We start from the raw sequence: 20,412 nt of genomic DNA, 5'->3' as shown, positions 1-20,412 counted from the left end.
GATTTTTTTTTCAAATTTTAAATGTATCTAAACTTTAGTTCTAAAATCTATATGTCGAATTGCAATGAGTTTCTTCGGATTTTGAGCTATTATATTCGCCTCAAAGCAATTATATCAAGCTGAGCTAGTATATTCGATTCTGCGACTCAAGGGTGAGTTGCAGAAAGTTTTCAGTTCAAATTCATTTGTTGATTCTGTGACAGTAGTTGCTTTGATTCTGTGCTAATATAAAATCGTTTTAAAGACAAGAATTAAATATTTGCGAAATATTTCAAATCGAATGTATTCTAATAAAGCATACTATCAATATATCGCACTAGAATTTTTAGATTTGTTTTTTAACCCTTTAAAGGGCCATTTTTTTTCTAGTCATATTATGTTCAAATATTTTTAGGCTTGAAATTAGAATAAGAAAAGGGATTCATTTAGTTTATTAGATAAATTTAATTCGGTTAATTAATTAATTTGGTTAATTAATAATTAAGTGACAAACCAAGACACATCATTTTGTGTGAGATAAAGAACTGAAGCATCTAAGTTTCTGTCTTTCTAAAAAAATTTGTCAGAACTTATGCCAACCTGCATAATTTCATACAAAGATTGATAAATTTGGTGGGAAGCATACTTCCCACGGCCTTAGAAAGGGTTAAATTAATGATGTAGTAGTAAAACAAATTAAATAATTTTACATACACATTAAAGTCTATTTTTAACGATGTTTGTTCATTAACAACAACATCTCATTTCTCTATTTCAAAAATTTCACTATTACCCCTTTTTAGATTGATTTTTATAGGAAGACTACCTATTGCAATGGTTTTCATGGCAAGACTTCGCTAAAATTTCTTCATCGATCACGGTCCCTAGAACCCAAAACCACCCTTCGTTCAAAAATTTATATATATATATATATATATATATATATATATATATATATATATATATATAAGAATATGCATATACATATAACACTTTCACCATGTTATCTTGTGAATGGGATAACCAGAGTAATTTTGGTTGGATTTTTAACTGGTTAGGAATATCTTGTTAGAAATGAAAAATATCGGACGACTTCCTAAATGGTCCATCTTGCTCAAGGGAAATGATGGTGAGAAGAGGTTTGAAATTTTCTTTTCGCTATAACTTTCTTAGTATTGAAGATAGAAAAATAAATCTAGTTAGTCAAATTAGCACCTCATTAATACGAACACCTTTTGTATTTGAAGTGTTTCCATAACTGCAATATCTTAGAAGTTAAGGGCTGAAAAGTGATTTTCACGTCCTAATTTTGACTGTTTCTAACATGAACAATTTATGTTGCCAGATATTAACTTAGATGTAAAAGAATCTACCTTTGCCTTCCAGCTTGCCAAGAAGAACTTTTTTAGCATCTTGTAGTCTTATAAAATTCATTGGGAAAAAATTTCGGATGTTAACTGTCTTCCTTTATAATAAGTAATTTTTCACTACATCGAAACTATGATATTTCTTTAACTTTATAGCAGGTCTCCGAGTTTCGACATTTATTTATAAATATTTCTATCATAGTTTTAAAATAGAAGTTTCCCATATGTTCGTGACCAAGCATTCCATGCGAACAAAAAAAAATTTCAAAGATTTTTAAACTTTAAAACAATAACCGTGGGAAGGTCAACCTTCTTTAAATATCCCATCCACGGCAAAACCACATGTCCTCTCCTGTCCCCCTCCCCAGGTTCGAGTTTCACCACTCAACCAGAGTCTGGCGCGTGTTCTTTGGCTATCAATCACCGACTAGAGATTCTTAAAATGCCCATTATAGACTTCTAAATAAGTTCTTCGGTGGAAAACTTTTTTCGAAAAATTTCCTAAAACTTCGCCAAAGAGAGAGGGAGCATGGGAAGATTTCGCTTGGCCACTCTGCCAGCGCGGTAATCAGCTTTAGCACGGAACGGGAAAGTCAACGAAAATTAGCATAATCTCTTCGAACGTTTAGAAGCATTAAGGCGTACTAAATGAAGTCAAACCACGGAAAAAGGTCTCTTCTGTTTAAACATGAAGCAGTTCCACTGTTGCAAAGGGGTGTTTGCGGTTCATTTTTTTTTTTCGCTGATAAATTCCACTGCCCTTTTCGTAGCAAGCAAATAGATTATTAACATAAATAAACACTTTTTTAGCGAAAATACTTATCTCCTGTCTTTCATATCGGACCTTTCTTCTTTTGCAAAAGAACATTTCCCACTTCTGATAACGTAAAACGGGGGAAAGATAGTGGTCTTCTAGAATGAAGTTAAAAGATGAAAGATTATAATGATGATTCCTTCTTTCTTTATTTTATTTAAATCGCGGATCGGTGCGAGTAGTTTAACTATTTTCACACCAATGTTATTCGGAACGTGTTAATCTCTTGCATCGGTATTTAAGGAGATTCCACAGATAGCAAATAAGCACTTTCCCGTTGGTTGCTATAAATAACTCAGTTAACCCTTTCTGTAAACAAAGCAGGTATCTGATGATCTTTCTGCTGCGAAGCAGATGTTTTCAGATAATACTCATATCAGCTCGTTTCAGTTATGCAGTTATTTTATGAGCAGTTTTATTATTTTCTTCTTTTCTATTTTTCAATATTACACTTTACTTTGAATTTATTTAATAAAATAAAAGAACAGCTTTCAAAAACACATTTTTGTTAGTTTACGAAAAAAGAATTTTTAATTATTTTCTACTATATAGTTTCTAATTCATAATCATCAATATTATTATATCTTGAAATCTCGAATTCTCTAGCAAGTAGTATTATGGTTATGTAATAAAAATTATTTAATTTAATGGATTAATTGGTAAGTTAATTCAAAATTCAAGAAGAATTAAAATCATTTTTCGTATTATAATATCTGACAGAAAAAAATTATCTTTCACCAATTTTTAAAAACACTTATTGAATTTAGTAATTTTTAAAGAATCTACGATATAAAAATTAATTGTTGTAAGTGATACTTTCATTTCAATTAAAATTTTTATCGATAAGAAAATATTGTATAACATATATCATATATAAGTATTATTGATTTAAAATGCTTTATATTTTTCAAAGTAATCATTAACTCACATGCCTAATGATGTTCATTTGATTGCTAACCCTAAATATATTTTTACACTATTACATATGACATTTATACCATTTAACAGTCAAGAATTGATTTAACATTTGATATCTGTAACATTTATAGTATTCAAGCAACATTATAATAATTAAATATTAACATTATAATAATTAAATTTTGATCACTAATAAAATAAGTGATCAATAAATAATAAATTTTGATCACTTTTGTATTTATTTTAGGGAGAGTTTTTGTGGCTACAAAATAAGATATATTTATTACTAGCCGCCTTTGGCGACCAGCCAGTTCGCCAATCTTAATGCTCGTTAAACATTAATAATTAAATATTTTATGTAATTACTACTTTAATAGCTTCTTCATCAAATATTTTAAAGCTTCAAATTTTGATAGTCATGTAATTCACTCATAATAATATAAAGTCCTTCAGCCATAACATAATATGTATCTCTCTCATTTTCTGTTAGTTCCGGTAGAATTTATGCTTAAAATTAAAATGGAAATGACTAAACTGCAATTAATATAATAATATTTTTTACTGAAACAAAGCATTTTTTTTAATAATATGATTACTTATAATAGAGTCACTGAGCGTTTAAACTTTATGGGCACTAAAGAATATCTTTCTTAAGTTATGTAATATCTCAAGAATTTGTCAACAAAATTTTCTCAGATTCATCATGAACAGATAGATTTATTAATAATGTTTAATTTTAAATGCATCAAACATTAAGAAAATAAACAGAATCGTTTGAAATAATCCACCGAAAAATGTTAACCCTAGCCTCATTACTGTTGGGAGAAAAAAAAATTGAAGCTTTACTCATTTGGCGGTGGGGGAAATGGAAGATTTTTTTGGCGGAAAAGTTGGCTGTGGGGAATATAAGATATTTTTGGCGGGAAAGTTAGTTTTTAATTAATAATTAAAATTCTAATTAAAATTTCGAAAAAAGGGACCCCAGGTGCACATTCCCGACCTCTAAGGTATACATGTACCAAATTGATAGTTGTATGTCAAATGACCTGGCCTGTAGAGCGCCAACACACACGCACACACACATTGAGCTTTATTATAAGTATAGATTCAAATGCATGAAAATATGGTCTTGACGAGATGCATTGTATATACCTGCCAGTATCTATGTAAGACATCACAATTTATAACTTAAATGTCATCGTTTCGAAACTTTCTGTACAGTAATTTTTATATATCATTTTCCCCCACTTCCCTTTGTGTTAGAAGATATGCACACAAATTTTCAGTCCAGAAACCATCGGCAATAATGATGAAGGTTATATAATGGGATTTAGATAACATCATTAAAATACTCTCAGAATCCTTATACTATATCCAAAATTCTTCTTCTACGAGTTCATGACAAATCGAAAAACATTAATTCCATAATACCATCAATTCTGGATCCACATTCGAATCGAAACATCGCCAGACGGATCCAACAAATCTCCTCCTCCAAAACCACATGCGGTGGAAAATCAAATCCGAAACAAAATTCAAAAACTTGTTCGATGCGATACTTCATTGGAGAAGAACCGTCCTAAAAATTCCGCCAATCTGCCACGGTACTTTGGTTTCTCTCTGCCACTTAAATAGGCAACCAGGAATGGGGCGCACGTGTTATTTTTCAAGCAGCCCTTCAATTGAGCGTCCAGTGCACGATTCGATTACGATGAACAACTTTTCCATAAATATGGAAACGCAATTTTACGACGCGTTTGCGTGTCTTGTTATAGGAAACAAAGGGGCGCCCCATCTCGGTATATAAAGTTGCTTCGCACAAGTTATTTATTACGTGGAGCTCAAATTTTGATTTACGGCAAAATGAGCTCTATTTTTCCCTCCATCGGTTAGACGCCATCTTAAAACGTCTGGGAATGTTTATTTCTCGGTGCGATGCATGTGAAAAGTTGCGGATGGTCTTCTCGTTTTTTTAAACAGGTTTTTGTACATTTTAAGAAAATGTTCTACTTTAAAGAACAGAATATGTAGATATTATAGGACAATGTTATCTACCAAAGGGTAGACAGACCTCTATTCTTCAACTTGTTCTAATAAGAAAAAAAAATACATAATTCTAAAATGCTTTAAGAAATTCTCCATATATGTTATTGAATTAACAGTGAGACCTGTCTTGTATATAAATTTCCACCCAGAGTGTTTTCCCCTTCACTTTATCATATATTTTCACAATACGGCATATTTTGTGTTTAGCTCCGTCATATTGAACAAAAAATAGAATATGCATTTCTGAGTAATGTCTCTGCCTATAGAAAGATTTCAACAGATTTACGATACTAATATCAAAATCTCGTGCTAAATTTATAGCATTTCATTGCGTTTTCCGGTAATTGTCTTCAAGTATGCGGACAGAGTATCATGCACTTGAACTAGTATAAAAGAGTAGTCGTACTTGACGGACTATCATTGTACAGAGACTGTCTATTCAATGACAGATTTGATATAAAATTTAAGATTTGTAATTTTTGTACAAAAAAGTATTAAAAAACTACAACTTCGTTTCTCTAGTGTAAGTGTGTGTGTGTGTGTGTGTGTGTGTGTGTGTGTGTGTGTGTGTGTGTGTGTGTGTGTGTGTGTGTGTGTGTGTGTGTGTGTGTAAAAGCTATTGGACTCGCAAACGCACGAATATATACACCAGCATAGGATCGACCATTTAATAACTATCTTTGATTATGACAACATCTTAGATGATATAACTGTAAACTAAATTTTATCCATCAAGCTCATAGCGTTTTAGAATTATCCTGTTAAAACATACACTGACAGAAAGCTAGACAGACATAAATTGACAAATTGCGTTCAACATTTAGAAATGATTCTATGACAGAAGAACATAATTTCAGAAATTAGTTTTTCAATATTAAGAGATCTTAAAAGTGGAACATCAACATTTTTTTTGTTGACAAATCTGATATATAATGTAAAGGACATATTTTTAAGCAGTTTCGTAGTCGAAAAGAAAAGACACTTTGAAATTTTAAAACCTGATTTATTCCACTCCGGAGGCATAATTTATGTACAAACAAGAAGCGATGACGAAACGGATGTTCATTCACAAACAATACAATATCAGAAGAACGAAAGAGACAGAAATATTTTTCTCCAGCGATTATATACTATGAGATTCTGATAGGGATTTCTTTACACGTGTCGATTTAGGAAAGGGAATTGTAGGTATCTTCTAAAAGAATTTGCTTAGAATGACAGCTTTTTATCCCTTTCACTCGTGTGAAAATGCTGATTAAAGCAGTTTTACAGGTTTCTGTAGCATTAATTTTTAAAAAAAGATGGAATTGGATAAGGAAATAAGAAACCATTTCAGAATGAAGTTAATATGGGTTAAATTGATAAAAATTAGGAAATTAATTATGATTTAATTTAAATTTATAAAAATAATACACGAGAGAAAAAAATGTGAAATTAATAATTAATTATTAATTAATTAATTAATAATTTTAAAGGACATATTATTTATTAAATCTATTGGAAATTGCTTGAAAAATTGTTAAAAATATATCACTAAGCTTACTTTTTAGAAACCACACTTACGAATTAAAATATCTTCTATCAAAAACTCGGATCAATAATCTTGAATTGAATTGAAGTATTATTACGGAATTGGAAAACTGATTACATAAGATCTACTTCAGTCGAATGCCGGCATAGGTACAGTATAGGTTAAGTTCATTAACCCTCTAATTATTTATACTACGATTTCTGCGGGTTGGAAAGAAGTTCAGACTCTTTTTATTGAATCTCGCGATTTCCTTCCCGAGTTAAATTATATCGTACAATTATTCGATACAATATAATCAAAACTAATCATTTAGCGTTATCAAAATCATTTTAGCGTTATCAAATGTAGCATCTATTGGTTTTCAAAAGCTCCTCAGTCATAGGATTAGAACGTTGACTGCCTCGTGACACCTTGTAGCCAATCAATTGATTCCATCTCATCAACAGATAACAGCAAAGAAGCGGTCATCTCATTACAGAGATGAATCGAATCACGTTCGAAATACGGCAGGAAAGTATTAAGGTCAAACGATTTTCCGTTAATGTGATGCTTTTTGTTTAAAGTTTTGCTAACACCAGGTGCCGATATTTAATCGGCGCACGATTCAAAATTGCGAAGTCCTTGAAAACATTCTCTCTTAGCACCAAACTGGGACGTTATTGTAGCTTAATTAATCAAAGCTAAGCTACATCTGCAAAACTACAAATGCTGAACGGCATGGTCACAGTCAATGACAAGGTTGCGGAACATCTGCTTCAGCATTGGAATTGAAAGTGGAATGCCGAATATTTTTTTTACAGCGACCTTTCTTTGTTTCTTTCATCATAATGTTGAATAATATTGCAGTAATAAATGGCAACAGCTCCGGGAAAACGTTATTTTTCATTGTTTTTTTATTCTTTTTTGAATAAACGCAGCAGTTTTTTTTTAACCATACTTAAGAGCTAAATTTGAATTTTCCGAAAATATAATAAAATGCAAGTGTTAGGAGCAGTGATGACATCTGGAAAAATGATACAAATGATAAACATTCTATGTCCAAAGATTTATTTAAATTATAAAATAAGATCATGAGTGCTTTAAAAATGGAAAAGATTAAACTTGTCCGATATTGAGTCCCCATTATTATTAAGTGGCTAATTAAAAATTATTGAGAATTATTAGAAAAATTGCTATTCAATCACACAGAAAAATGAGCGAATAATAAATTTATTAAAAATATATAATCTTGACAATTTTAAAGGTCACCAACCTGTATTTTGACTAAATGTATACCCGTGTGTAACGGTTCGCAACGAAGGGCGAAAGATTGTGTGAAAATGCATGCATCGCCATTCAGTCTAAAGTACCCGGATGAGATAATAGCGCATCCTGGTTGCGTCACCTTCATCCGAAGCGCAACTTGCAGTTCACAATATCCTGATGTTCGTTCGCCATTTCAGAATTCACAATTTCACCAAGAAATTGCGCTCATCCGTCACATGAGCGCAATTTCTTGGCGCTCATGTGACGGATTCTAAAAATCAAATTGGCTTTCATGGTCAAACTGTGGATCCTAAATTTCATGCAGAAAAAGAAGGGGATGACAACTTTAATAAAGAATATGAGAGAAAAGTTTGGGGAAGTCATTATGACTGGTTTAGTGTTGGTATATTTGAATATGCAGTTATATCACGTAGAAAGCTGATGGCATAAGCAAATTTCTAGTAAACAAGCCCTGTTTTTATTGAATTTTGAATGAAAAGGAAAAAAAGATTCCCTCATTTTAAAAGTTTTTTAACCTTTTATTATTACTATTTTCCTGAGTACGTATTTTAATACCGCCAGATAAAGGAGAATGGCAGCGTATGTCGTCAGAGGCCATTAAAAACAATCTAAATGTCTACGACTCTAAGATAATTAATATTTCGAAAACTTTATTGTGTTGCCAAATGCTAAAATTTACCAAAAGGTGTTATCTTCCCGATCTTACTCACATATTCTCCTATACAAATCTCACCCTCCTCACCCTGGAAAAAATTGTGAACCTTTTTCAAGGCCGTGGATGCCTTTCATAGCATTGGTGAACAATAATTACAAAATACAGATCCGTGACAGGAATCTAGAATTTTAGCTATTATACGACTACGTATTTTGGAAGCTTTTTTACCGACCAGTTGAGACCAAAATGTGTTATTGCGCTACCGTTGTAGTCACATTATATACCGAATTTCATTGATTTAATGTTATTGGCATTTTAGATGTTAAACCTGTGTATCAAATTTTGTCCTCTTACTTTTTACATTCTGTAGGTGTCGAGTTCATTTGTACTCGAATGGACAGACTGAATTCCTTCGAATGGATTTCGTTCAAAATTTGGAAAAAATCTTCAACTTTGATCGTAAGTGTATATACTAGACTTCATCTTTTCAAAGTGTTCTTGAATTATAGTGCTCACATTTAGACAGACAGGCATAATGCCAAAAATTCTTTTTTTGAACTCAGGGTGGTCTGAAACATCGATATCTCAAAATTACGAATTTTTTGACACATTTTCTAACATTTCGCCGAGTTATTGAATTATTTAGAATTCTCTTTCGTTGGCAAGAAAGTAAAAAAAAAGGCATCTTATGCAAACTTTTTAAGGTTATTAAATACGATTCTACTCTTTAAAGAAAATCGTGAAATTCCTCTTAAAATATTCAGATGAAGATATGAATTTCCTATTGATTCCCATATCTTTTACTGTCTTTATTAAATTGCGCGGGTTTTTAATGATAATTAAGTATTCTCTATTGGTAATTTAGTATGCAATACGTTAAATTCGACACCATTGAATTTCGAATTCATTTTTATATCACTTATAAAAATAGATTGTGTTAATCCGTAGATTTTATATTAGATAAAAGATCATAAGTCACAAATATTTAATTGCATTTCAAGAATTTTTGTTTTAATAGTTTCAGAAATTTAAATTATTATGTATTTCTTTTGTTCTAATCATCGGTTTATCTTACCATTGCTTATTCTCTGGAGCCATTTTTTATCTCACAATCAAAATTCGACGTTATAAACCAATTCGATTAATTTAACAAGCGAACATACGATATCTATTTTCTACTATGAAACGGAACTATTTTGTAATAAATTCTGTATTCAAAACAACATTTTCGAATGTAAGAAATAAATAATATTCAAAACGGTTTTAAAAGCGATTTTTTATTCCGATTCTGTATTTTTTTCACATGCAGTTATCATCTTCGGTAGCAACAATGCTGTTCATAGTCAGAATCTCGATTACAAAGAAACACTATCATGAATTTATATGATCTCATGTCTAGTCTTAGAAATTAATTTGCGAATAGCTCTGAAATTTTCTTTTCATTTGAATTAAGACGATATCTGCATCAAAGTCTTATAATGTAATTTTGTCGCTAGCTAAAACAAAATTTAAACATTTTCCAAAGCAATATTAAAATGAAAATTATGACTTTTTCATTCATTCAAATTTTAAAAATTTTGAAATAAAAATTTATTACGATATATTTTAAAAGTGCAGCTATCCATAATATATTTACTAATTCACCACTCTAACACATACGTTATATGAATACATAACAAAACAGAGATAAAGCTTCAATGCATATTTTATGAAGAAAAAAATAATATACTTTTAGAGTTTAATAACCTGCAATGTATTTTAAATGGGCTACAACGTATTCCCAATTACTTCATATTACTTTTTATTACCTTGGGATTATATTTCCAAACTTTGCTAAAGAGCTCATACGTATTCATTGTGCATATTCTATCATCCCACAAGAACTTCAGTGTTTTTTTTTTTAATTTTTAAATTTCAAACAATTTCTGAAACTTTTTGCTTGATTTGCAGGAACTCTTTTCGCTAAATATTTGAAATGCGTTACACACACACACACACACACACACACACACACACACACACACACACACACACACATATATATATATATATATTTAAAAATGCGTTGCATATATTCATGGTAAATTATTAGAAATTGAAATAAAAATATATTTTTTTAAAAATTAACTATTTTATGCCACAATGGTTTTATAAATCTTTTAATGGTAAAATTTCTAGAAACTAGAAGAATATGAGTTAATTTTATATATGACTTCACTTATGTTTCTCCTTGTTCCTCAAAATCCTAAACATCAGAAAAAGAAAAAAATAATAAGCAAAAAATACAAGCTAATATGAAATTTAATTTTTTTTTTGAATTTAAAAATGATGAATACGAATTTGAAACCATACAAAATACCTTAATTCACTTCATGTTTATTTCATTCTTATTTGATTACTTATTAATTTATTTTATGTATTTATCAGTTATATATTCTTTATGATAAGGGTACATCGAAAATTATTGCAATCGTTCTCGCTTTTTTTACGCTGGTTTCATTTTGACATATAAAGCGAGAAAGATATTCATATGTGATTTTTTGGGGGGAAGGACTTTTTTGTTAACATGGAATTCAAAATTAGAAAAAAAAAAAACAAATTTAAATTCTCAGATTTTCAAAGGACAGACTTGAAACATCAAATTTTACAAAACTATGTATCAATCCTATGTAGAGTGCGAGATGATTTGCAAAATTCGGTTTAGCCACTGTGTGCGATCTTTCTCTAACTACGAATAATGCATTTGTTGATAGAATTACTTTCCATTCAGTTTATAAATTAACAATATAATCTTGCACGATGAGCGTGACTTTCAGATGATTAGAAAATCGTCCGCTTCACACAAACAAGATTTTTATGAACTCTTTCAAACGCCCATTTACGATGATTCGGGATTTCGCGTTTCTAAGTATACTATAGATGGCACAATTTGCAAAACAACAAAATGTTGCTACGTGATGAATATGATGTCAGTTAATCTGAAAATCAGCTGCAGAAACTTTCTACAGGCTGCCCGATTTCATTGACTCGAAATTTCACGTTTCAAGAATTTAAAAAATAGAAAGAAAAACAGTGACATCTTATTTTCAAAAATGATAAAAAATAAGATTGCATATACATGTAATAATGAATCGATAATAATAGTTATAACCCATGAACTTGATTTGATTTGATTGATCCGCATGTCATTTTGAAGTTAATTAAGAGTTATGCTTCTTGGGTCACGTTTTGAGGGTCGTGCTAGAATGCACACGATTTTCAACAGAAGTGCGAGTGAAATATAACAGCTAATCCATTACATTACATTAACTGTTGAACAACCACATGTCATGTAATTGAACTTGTTTTTTGTCAGATGCTTGTATCTGAAGCCGATGCTTATTGACGGAGAGATGATTGCATTGTAATGTAAGAAAGTTTTGAAATCTACCATTGGCAACTGGAATTAGAAACACGTGATATCATGATTTCTATCTCATTATGTCCGACAACTGAAATGCTACGAATATGTTGATAAATACCACAGAAGTCATAAAAACCAATCTTTGATGTGAAAAGGTAAAAAGTTCAAGAAATTTGTTTACTGGTAATGAATATTTCGTGAAACATTTTTGCATTTTGATTGAACGTATGCCCTTAAACATTTCTTTTTCCGTCTCAATGGCGATTTCTAATGGGTTACAGATAAATTGCTGTTAATCAATATCATGACACTGAAAGATGTTGTTACTAATTTTGGAATTGTTTAATGTATGAAAATGTTCATTATTTAGTACTAGCTAATAGACTGATCACTGCTGAAGACAAAATTATTTTTACTTTTTTTCATTATCGGAAAATTGGTTTTAATTACTTTTAAGGTTGTTATAGCATTAAAAATATTTATAGCAAAAGTTATCACACATCAAATCTACACGTATAATATATTATTATATAAGTACTAGGAAGACCAAGCTTAACTCAGAAGTTTTTTGTAAAGTTGTGTATTTTCGGAAAAAATATTTAGATACGAATCACATACTGATTACATATAAATATTTTTCACTCTTACCTACATATGAATGGATCATTTAAATAAAGAAATCATGCATGCACTTGGTTTAATATGTTATTCGAAACAATCTGATATGTTACCGTATTCATTTTTCAGTTTATCTATCATTACATATATCTTTTAAATTTACGCTCAGTTTTACCATGGAGAAATTGAGTCCGAGATGGCGCTATATGACATTGTCAACATGACAGCAGATAGAAAAAGGTCCTAATAATTAGTTATAAAAAAATTTTATAGCTGTTTCCTAGAAAAATGTAATATATACAATAATTGCTCGTTTAAAGATATAAGATTTAATATAATTTATATTTATGAAGCATTTCAAAGAGGAAACTCAATGCATCTTTAAGTACAGTAAAGTGGAAATATGCTGCAATAAGACAACATGGGGCAGAAAAAACATTTTTTGCCTATATCAAAGGACATTTGTATGGTATTGTGACTTCAGAAACTAAGGGAGGGAGGCTTACTTGTTATGATTCATTTATTATTCTTGCTGAAAGTACCTTCCATCAGTGTGATTATCTTTTCATCATTAATTTATCCAAGATATATTTTCATACTAACGCAATGATGTTGTAAATTTTTATAATGGAGTTTTTCCCCGTATATCAAGCGCTTTCGAAACAAAAATGTAAGATCAGAATTCTACCGCTAGGTGATGCTGTAATAAGGCGCATCACGTCGTCATTTCACTACTATTCGTTTCAAGATCCCAAGACTAGCACTTTTTTTCAACAATTGAATTCGCAAAGGGGTAATGAGTAAAAAATGAACTATTATTACCCCTTCTAACTTCATGAATAATTTGAATTCACTCTATTGTTAAATGTAAGCATCTATTTTCATCTTTCCATTCACTCTTTTTTTTTTCTGCGACTCTTAACGCACGCGTGAAAGCACGGGAGGTTTCCGAATCCATGAATAAACAATATAACACTTGCATCAGTATACCTACTTTTGTTTCGAAGCTAAAAAGCATTAGTTAAAAGGATTTTAGTAGGTGTCTTCTATATTCGTATTTTTATTATTAATTTTGTTAACGCACATTGGAATGATCAACCATAACCCTTTTTCAGATCGGTTCTGTTCCAGTATATTAATATAAAACCATAGTTTCCCTCCAAGTACAAATAATAAAACAAGTCAAGGTCATTAAGCAAGTGACCTTGACTTGTTAAGCACGTGCATTCATCCCTCAAAAAGTGTTTTTGGAAAACAGAAACTAACAAAAGAAATCTTTTTCTTGACGAAGTTTCAGTTCAGTAAAAGCTCGACGCCCTCTATATCTGCTTAAAAGTTAATTACAGACTTTCCTGAAAAACCCCCAAGATCCGTCAGGTCCTCTTCAAACTCCATTAAGCACGGTTAACCATCTGTTAATCCCGCTTGAAAAAGCTTGTATAGATTGTTTAGAATATTAATCTATACTGAGATATGAAACATGCATTTTGCCCTCGCATCTGACGTATGTCCTTCAAACAATTAATCAATGTACAATGAGTTAAACTTTTTTCGAATCTTAGACGAAAAGTTCCGGATACGTGATATTGTTTATATGCAATTACTATTAAAAAATTAGAGTAGTATTAAGAATTTCTGAAGAATGCATAATAATTTTATTAAAAAAAATATTCTCAATCAAATGAGTCTTTAGTACTACAACTTTTTTATCTCAAATAATAGTACGTTCAACAAATAATGAAATTGTATTCTTTTTGGTAACTCATGCAAAACTAATGTATAAAAACTACATTGTGTTCCATAAATGCGTGAACAACGCATAACTCATTGCTATGCGTCAAATAAAAAAAGCTATTTTTCTATTCTCTACAGAGATCTGCATGTTTAAGGAACTGACAAGCAGACCATGAAAAGAGAAAACTTCGTGCTATTCAAAACTTCGTAAGTCACTATATTTTTTTTTTAAGTTTCCTGAAATGTATGTAAAGGGGCAGAATAATATGGGAATCCTGGTAAAAAAAACTATGGAATGATATTCAATGTAATCTATAATTTAACATAAATCAGAAAACTCTCTTAATGAAAGTTTAATATATAATATATATTAGCAATTGCGTGGCCAAATAAAAGAAACTTATGGAAATTTTAAAACTTCGATTTATTTCACCAAGGGAGGCATAATTTTCGTACAAAGAATAAGCAGTGAGAAATGCTTCAGTCTACATCATGACACAGGAGCAAATGAGGCCAAAAATTTTCCCTTCAATAATTTTACTATAAGATTTTGATAGGTATATCTTTGACACATGTAGTATTAGGAAAGGGAAAGTTATGTATATTTAAAAGAATGTTTTAAAGTTACCAAAAGGCTTCACTCAGCAGGTTTTCAAAGCATGTGCAGAATCAATTCAATCCAAAAGTGCCAATTGGAAAAAGAAATAAGAGAACATTTTAGAATGAAGTCAATATAGTTAAATTAATATAAAAATTAGGAAATTAGTCCAGATTTAAATTAGGTTAAGAGATATCACTACATATATATGTAAAATATATTGAATAAATACATAAAGTGGCAAAGAAATGACTCTTATTACTTATCAACAGTCAAATGTAAACAAATCACTATACGAAGGTTTCAAACTTTTTCAATGAACGCTTTTACAGCTGGGTTTAATTCAATGCTTCGTCAATGAATGTAGCTTGAAAGTATTATTAAAATTCTTTGGATAAATTTAATCAAAAACTCGATTCGATCAGAGGAAATGAGATGCAAAAAAAAAAAAAAATGGGAAAAAAATATGCATCAATAAAGCTTATTGAAAATAAGCTTTACAGTTTAACCTATGGCAGATGCATTACTAACGGAAATGGATTACCTTATCTACCAAAAGTATTATCTCATAAAATTGGTTTTTGCATTATCTTTAAATTCAAAACATTGCCTTTTCTAATGATATCAATTTCATTTCTGTATATTGTTTTCTTTATTTTTAATATGTTTTAATGTAATACTCAAATTATGACAATTTTTTAAGGTTATAACACAAACTCATCCATCGAAACATTCATTTGTGCGTTTTTTGCCAATGTTAAAATTGATTTTTTTAAAATTGCCTATGGACAATTATTTCGAAGTGGTATTTTTGCTTTCGCTTTTTTTTAGTAATATATGCCCTTATTTAAGTGACACGTCTTATAATTTGTTTTGACTTATTTAATTAAATTCATTTTTTCGGTCTTGTCAAATAACAAGGGTAATTAAAAAAATATATGCATTTCACTTTAATACTTAACAACCTAAAAATCAAAAGAATCTGGGTGAATAAGCTGGTTGCCATAGGCTGCTAGTAAGTGTTTATTCCCCTTGCTAAATATGAAGAATCGTTCTTGCTCAAAGCGTATACATTTTGAATTTCCTATTTTTCAATGTTAAAAAGAGAATAGTAAAGATATCAAAACAGTATGATATATAAACTAATGCTGAAATCATCCATTGAGATGGTACAACCCTTTCCCCCATAATAGTAAAAACAGTTACTGATAATGTAATTATTTATCATTTCTCTTTGAAATATTTTTGATAATGAATTATTAAATGTTTCTAAGACTAAAAATTAAAAATAAGAAAGAAATATTTTTAAATGTACCCTTTCATTAGTGTGATATTATTCTAAATATATTTTTATAGTTAGTATTAATTAGTTGAGTTATTAGTATTATTTGTTTCGATTCAGTTATTAGTACTCAATGAGTAGCATCATTTTATTTCTGTTGCAGATTCTCATTTATACAATTAAAATTTAAAAGCTATCAATCAATCAAGATAATTTATTTTTGAAAATGTAAAAATATTTTCTTGTCATCGGGAACAAATAACTAAATAAATTATATACCATCTAGAAGTGAGGAATATGATTGGTCTCAAAATTCGATTTTGACAATCATGCAAAATTTACTAACAAAAAAAAACATTTAACCTTCTGCAAACTTTGGTCCTACGAAAATAATTGCTAAAGCAACGAGCTTCTCATTGAGGATTTTACGATCATGACTGAAATTCCACAAACGTCCCAGCAGAGTTTGCTGAACTTCCATCCGCATGTAATAGACATGTCAAGTTGAATCTTCTTTCTCTTGCCATTTTGGGAAACATCGGCACATAAATTGGGGAGAGAGGAAAGAATCGAGTTCGGTAAACTACAGCAGCTTGATGGATTGCCAGAGGATAGAGGTCCACGATGCTTTTGTATTGGAAATAAGGTCAGAGAAGTTCGTAAGGACCTTTAGAACATTTAAAAACATGTTCTTTAAAGTTACAAATTGTCTTGAAATGTGTTTCCAGGCTTCTGTCTTCAACTTGCCATCAGAGTATTTTCTGTTCCCTACAATTGTTGATGAAGGAAAATAAATAAATTGAACATTTTATAAATCAGTTTAGTTACACCATTCGTTATTTAATTATTTATTTATGAAAATAAATTTGCTTTAGCAGGTCAACATCTTATTCTTGTATCAAAAGATGAATGAAAATCAATGATTTACCTGCCTTAACGGAAAAGTTATTGAAATATTTTCAGGTATCTCTCTCTTCCTTTAAGGAATGGTTTGTAATTTAAACTTTCTTTAAGGAAATTTTTTTTAAAATTCAAAAGCACTAAAAGTGAAGCTGATAAGGACCATTGAAATATTTAAAAGCGTGTTCTTTAAATTTACAAATCGCTTTGTAATTTGTTTCCGATTTGTCTTTTTTATTGTTTTTGCTTTATCTGTTATTAGGAAATTTTCTATTTTTTTACCAACTGTCGTGGACAGAAAATAAATATTCTGAATATTTTACATAAAAATTTTACTAGACCTGCTATTGTTGATTTTTTTATATCTGAAAATATCTATAGCATTTTTAATAAGCGGGTCGACATGTTATCAGCTTTCTAGAAAATAAATGACAATTTATAATTCTGTTGCCATAGCAATAAAAGGAAAATAACAATTAAAAAATTACTTGGTTTTGCGGTTCTTATGAGCATGACCTATCGTTAGAATTTTTAAAAAAATCAAATAGTCATTTCATTGGTGAATTATTTAAAGAGAATAATTTTTCCCAAATCTTACTAGTAGTGTGAACACCCAGGTAAAAGATAAATTGCTAAAATTCTGAAATAAATAAATATGAATCGTGTTGTTTATTATTCCGAAATTCCCGTGAATAAAAAAGAGAGAAGAACTTTATTTGCTATTAGAAAATTGAGATTTATTTAATATATGGTCCCCGGTGGTTGGCCCTTTTTGGGAGGATTTTTTAGCACACAAAATTAAGTATATCATAAAAACTACTGTGTACATCGGAATGAAATTAATTACATATTATTATTGAATTGAAAAATCTCTATTGAAAATCATTATTGAAAAATCTCTATTTATATTATTTAAAAATGTTGGTACAATAAATAATTAACAAAGTTAATTCTGTTAGTCAGTTTGCCTATCTCAACAAATCTGTTGCTTTAAGCAATCAATACCAGTTTTGTGAAGATGTGATAATAAATAACAAAGTTACGAAAGTACTCCTTTTTCTTTAACGACCGATTTAGTTTAGTAACTCAATAGGTCAAACGGTTTGGTTTGTAGAGTGACATCACACAAACTCAGTCATTCATTCATACATTTATTTTAATTATTAGCAGAGATAAGTGCTAATATTTTTTAATTGACGTTAAGTTACAATGTCAGCAAGCTTTCAAAACGTGATCTGATCTAAAAAAAAGTCACTGAAGCTTATGTTGAAAGAAACGGATCAGAACCATAGTAGTATTCCAGATTCGTTCACAAGAGCATTTTGTTTTATTCCTTCACGGTTCAATATAATCAGGATGACTCTAGTCTCATAAAATATTTTGTTGAAAAATAATATGTCGTTTTCTAGTTATTGTTTGGATATGAACAATTTATCCTGATAGTATAACAAGGCAAAAATATAAATTTTTAAGAAGATGATGTGTTTTTGAAATTACTTACATCTCGTCGATATTTTACTCTTTCAAATAACTGTTTATTACAAACTGACAATTTTCATCAAATTTGACAACTTTTATTCCCATAACAGCGCAAATTTTCATTTGTATCTGTTGATCTTTAAGAGAAAAAAAAAGTAAAAATTCAAATTCTTGAATGTGAAAACTTTTGGCTCAATGTTTTCTAGTTACACAGTGTTACAGTAGAGTTGCTAATTATCCGGAATGTTTAGGGCTATATTCAATCTCGATAATTAAATATCCAGATAATTGTAAAGTTGGTGAGCATGAAATTTTTTTGCGGGAGAAATATAGAAATTTGTTTAGAAGTAATTAATTTAATGTTAACAAAAACAATATTGTTTTACGAATTACTTCAACGATAACAAAAGGAATACTGTTTTGCGAATTAATTTAACGACAACAAGAACAATATTGTTTTGCGAATTAATTGAATGATAACAAAAAGAATAATGTTTTGCGAATGACTTTAATGATAGAAAAAATATTTTGAGCATTAATTTAACGATAACAAAAATATTATTGTTTCACGAATTAATTTAACGATAATAATAACAATATTGTTTTATGAATTAACTAAATGATAACAAAAAGAATATTGTTTTACGAATTAATTTGGCAATTACAAAAAGAAAATTGTTTTACCCTTTGTATATTTACTCACTACTTTAAAATATCACCGTTTGAATATATCTCAGTCAGTTAGTTGCTTCATTGATTTTACTATTTCTTTTTATTCTGATCTAATTATTCTGGAAAATATTTGATTTTATGCTCCTTTTTTACTCTGTTTTCTCAAATCATTTCGGATACTTAATGTTTGGATAGTTAGAAATCTTCTTCATTTTCAATTTGGCTCATTGGCACATTTTTTTATTTGGTACATCATTTAAATACTCATCCCCCAGGAACGTGGAACAGTCAAAATAACACTTTGGGTAGTCAGCGGAAGAGAATGGATTTGAAGATGAAATATGGTGAGCTTATTCTTTCTAAAGTTGTGACATGACATCATTATTCTGGATGTGTATTTATATTGTTACGAAATTTCCGGGGTTTCGTTTGGATAGTGGGAGTTATATGGTGTGGAGAACGCTCAATCACCAGGCGGCAGTAGAAAATGAAACAACGACGTTTATTTACACGAAGACACATAGGACAACACAAAGACGACAACTATATACAGCACACAATTATCTTCAGCCGAGACGTGCAGACAACAGCACACAACAGACTCTAAGGCAGACCGTAGCGCACAACTTAATTCAGCCCTCACTTGACTCCGTCGCTGTTCCGCTAATCTGTGGAAGGACAGTTCTTTCTGTCGATTCCGACTACTCTTCGACTCAGGTTCATGACTCAATTCACCATCGATCCCGACTACTCTACTCTGTCGCTTCCGACTACGGCTCCTCAATTCACGGCGACTACTCTTCAATTCACGACTACTCTCTCCGATCTGGTTCACGACTCTCTTCTCTGTCGCTTCCGACTACGACTCAATTCACCACCGGTCCACGACTCGACTCCGGCAGCTACAGGCTGATCCTTTTATAGGTCTCAGGAGGCGGGGCTAGAAGCCTCTCAACCAATCAGGAACGTTCGAGGCGTATATCCGTTCCTACTGGACGGATCGGGAAAATTCTCCTTGTTTGGGGTATAATCTATTTTGGCGCCAAAGTCGCCAAATTCGTCGCCAAATGGTCGCCAAGCTCTGGGACATCCTATGGAACCAGCTATGCTGGGAAGCCGCATCACATATTCATAACAATATGGTTAAAGG

At 30.5% G+C, this 20,412-nt stretch overlaps 1 long non-coding RNA gene across 1 annotated transcript in view; it reads left to right on the top strand.

Annotated features, from left to right (window-relative positions):
• The window catches only part of LOC129966929 (uncharacterized), a 139,510-nt gene that overhangs the window by 15,995 nt on the left and 103,103 nt on the right, over nt 1-20,412 (top strand). Inside the window, exon 2 of the long non-coding RNA XR_008784316.1 lies at nt 14,470-14,538. This is a non-coding gene — a long non-coding RNA (uncharacterized LOC129966929). The remainder of the gene's footprint in view (nt 1-14,469; nt 14,539-20,412) is intronic.

The sequence above is a fragment of the Argiope bruennichi genome, chromosome 4 (assembly GCF_947563725.1).
Source record: "Argiope bruennichi chromosome 4, qqArgBrue1.1, whole genome shotgun sequence".
Lineage (NCBI taxonomy): Eukaryota > Metazoa > Arthropoda > Arachnida > Araneae > Araneidae > Argiope > Argiope bruennichi.
The sequence above is the reverse complement of the archived record's forward strand: the minus strand, read 5'-3'. Positions and strand labels throughout refer to the sequence as shown.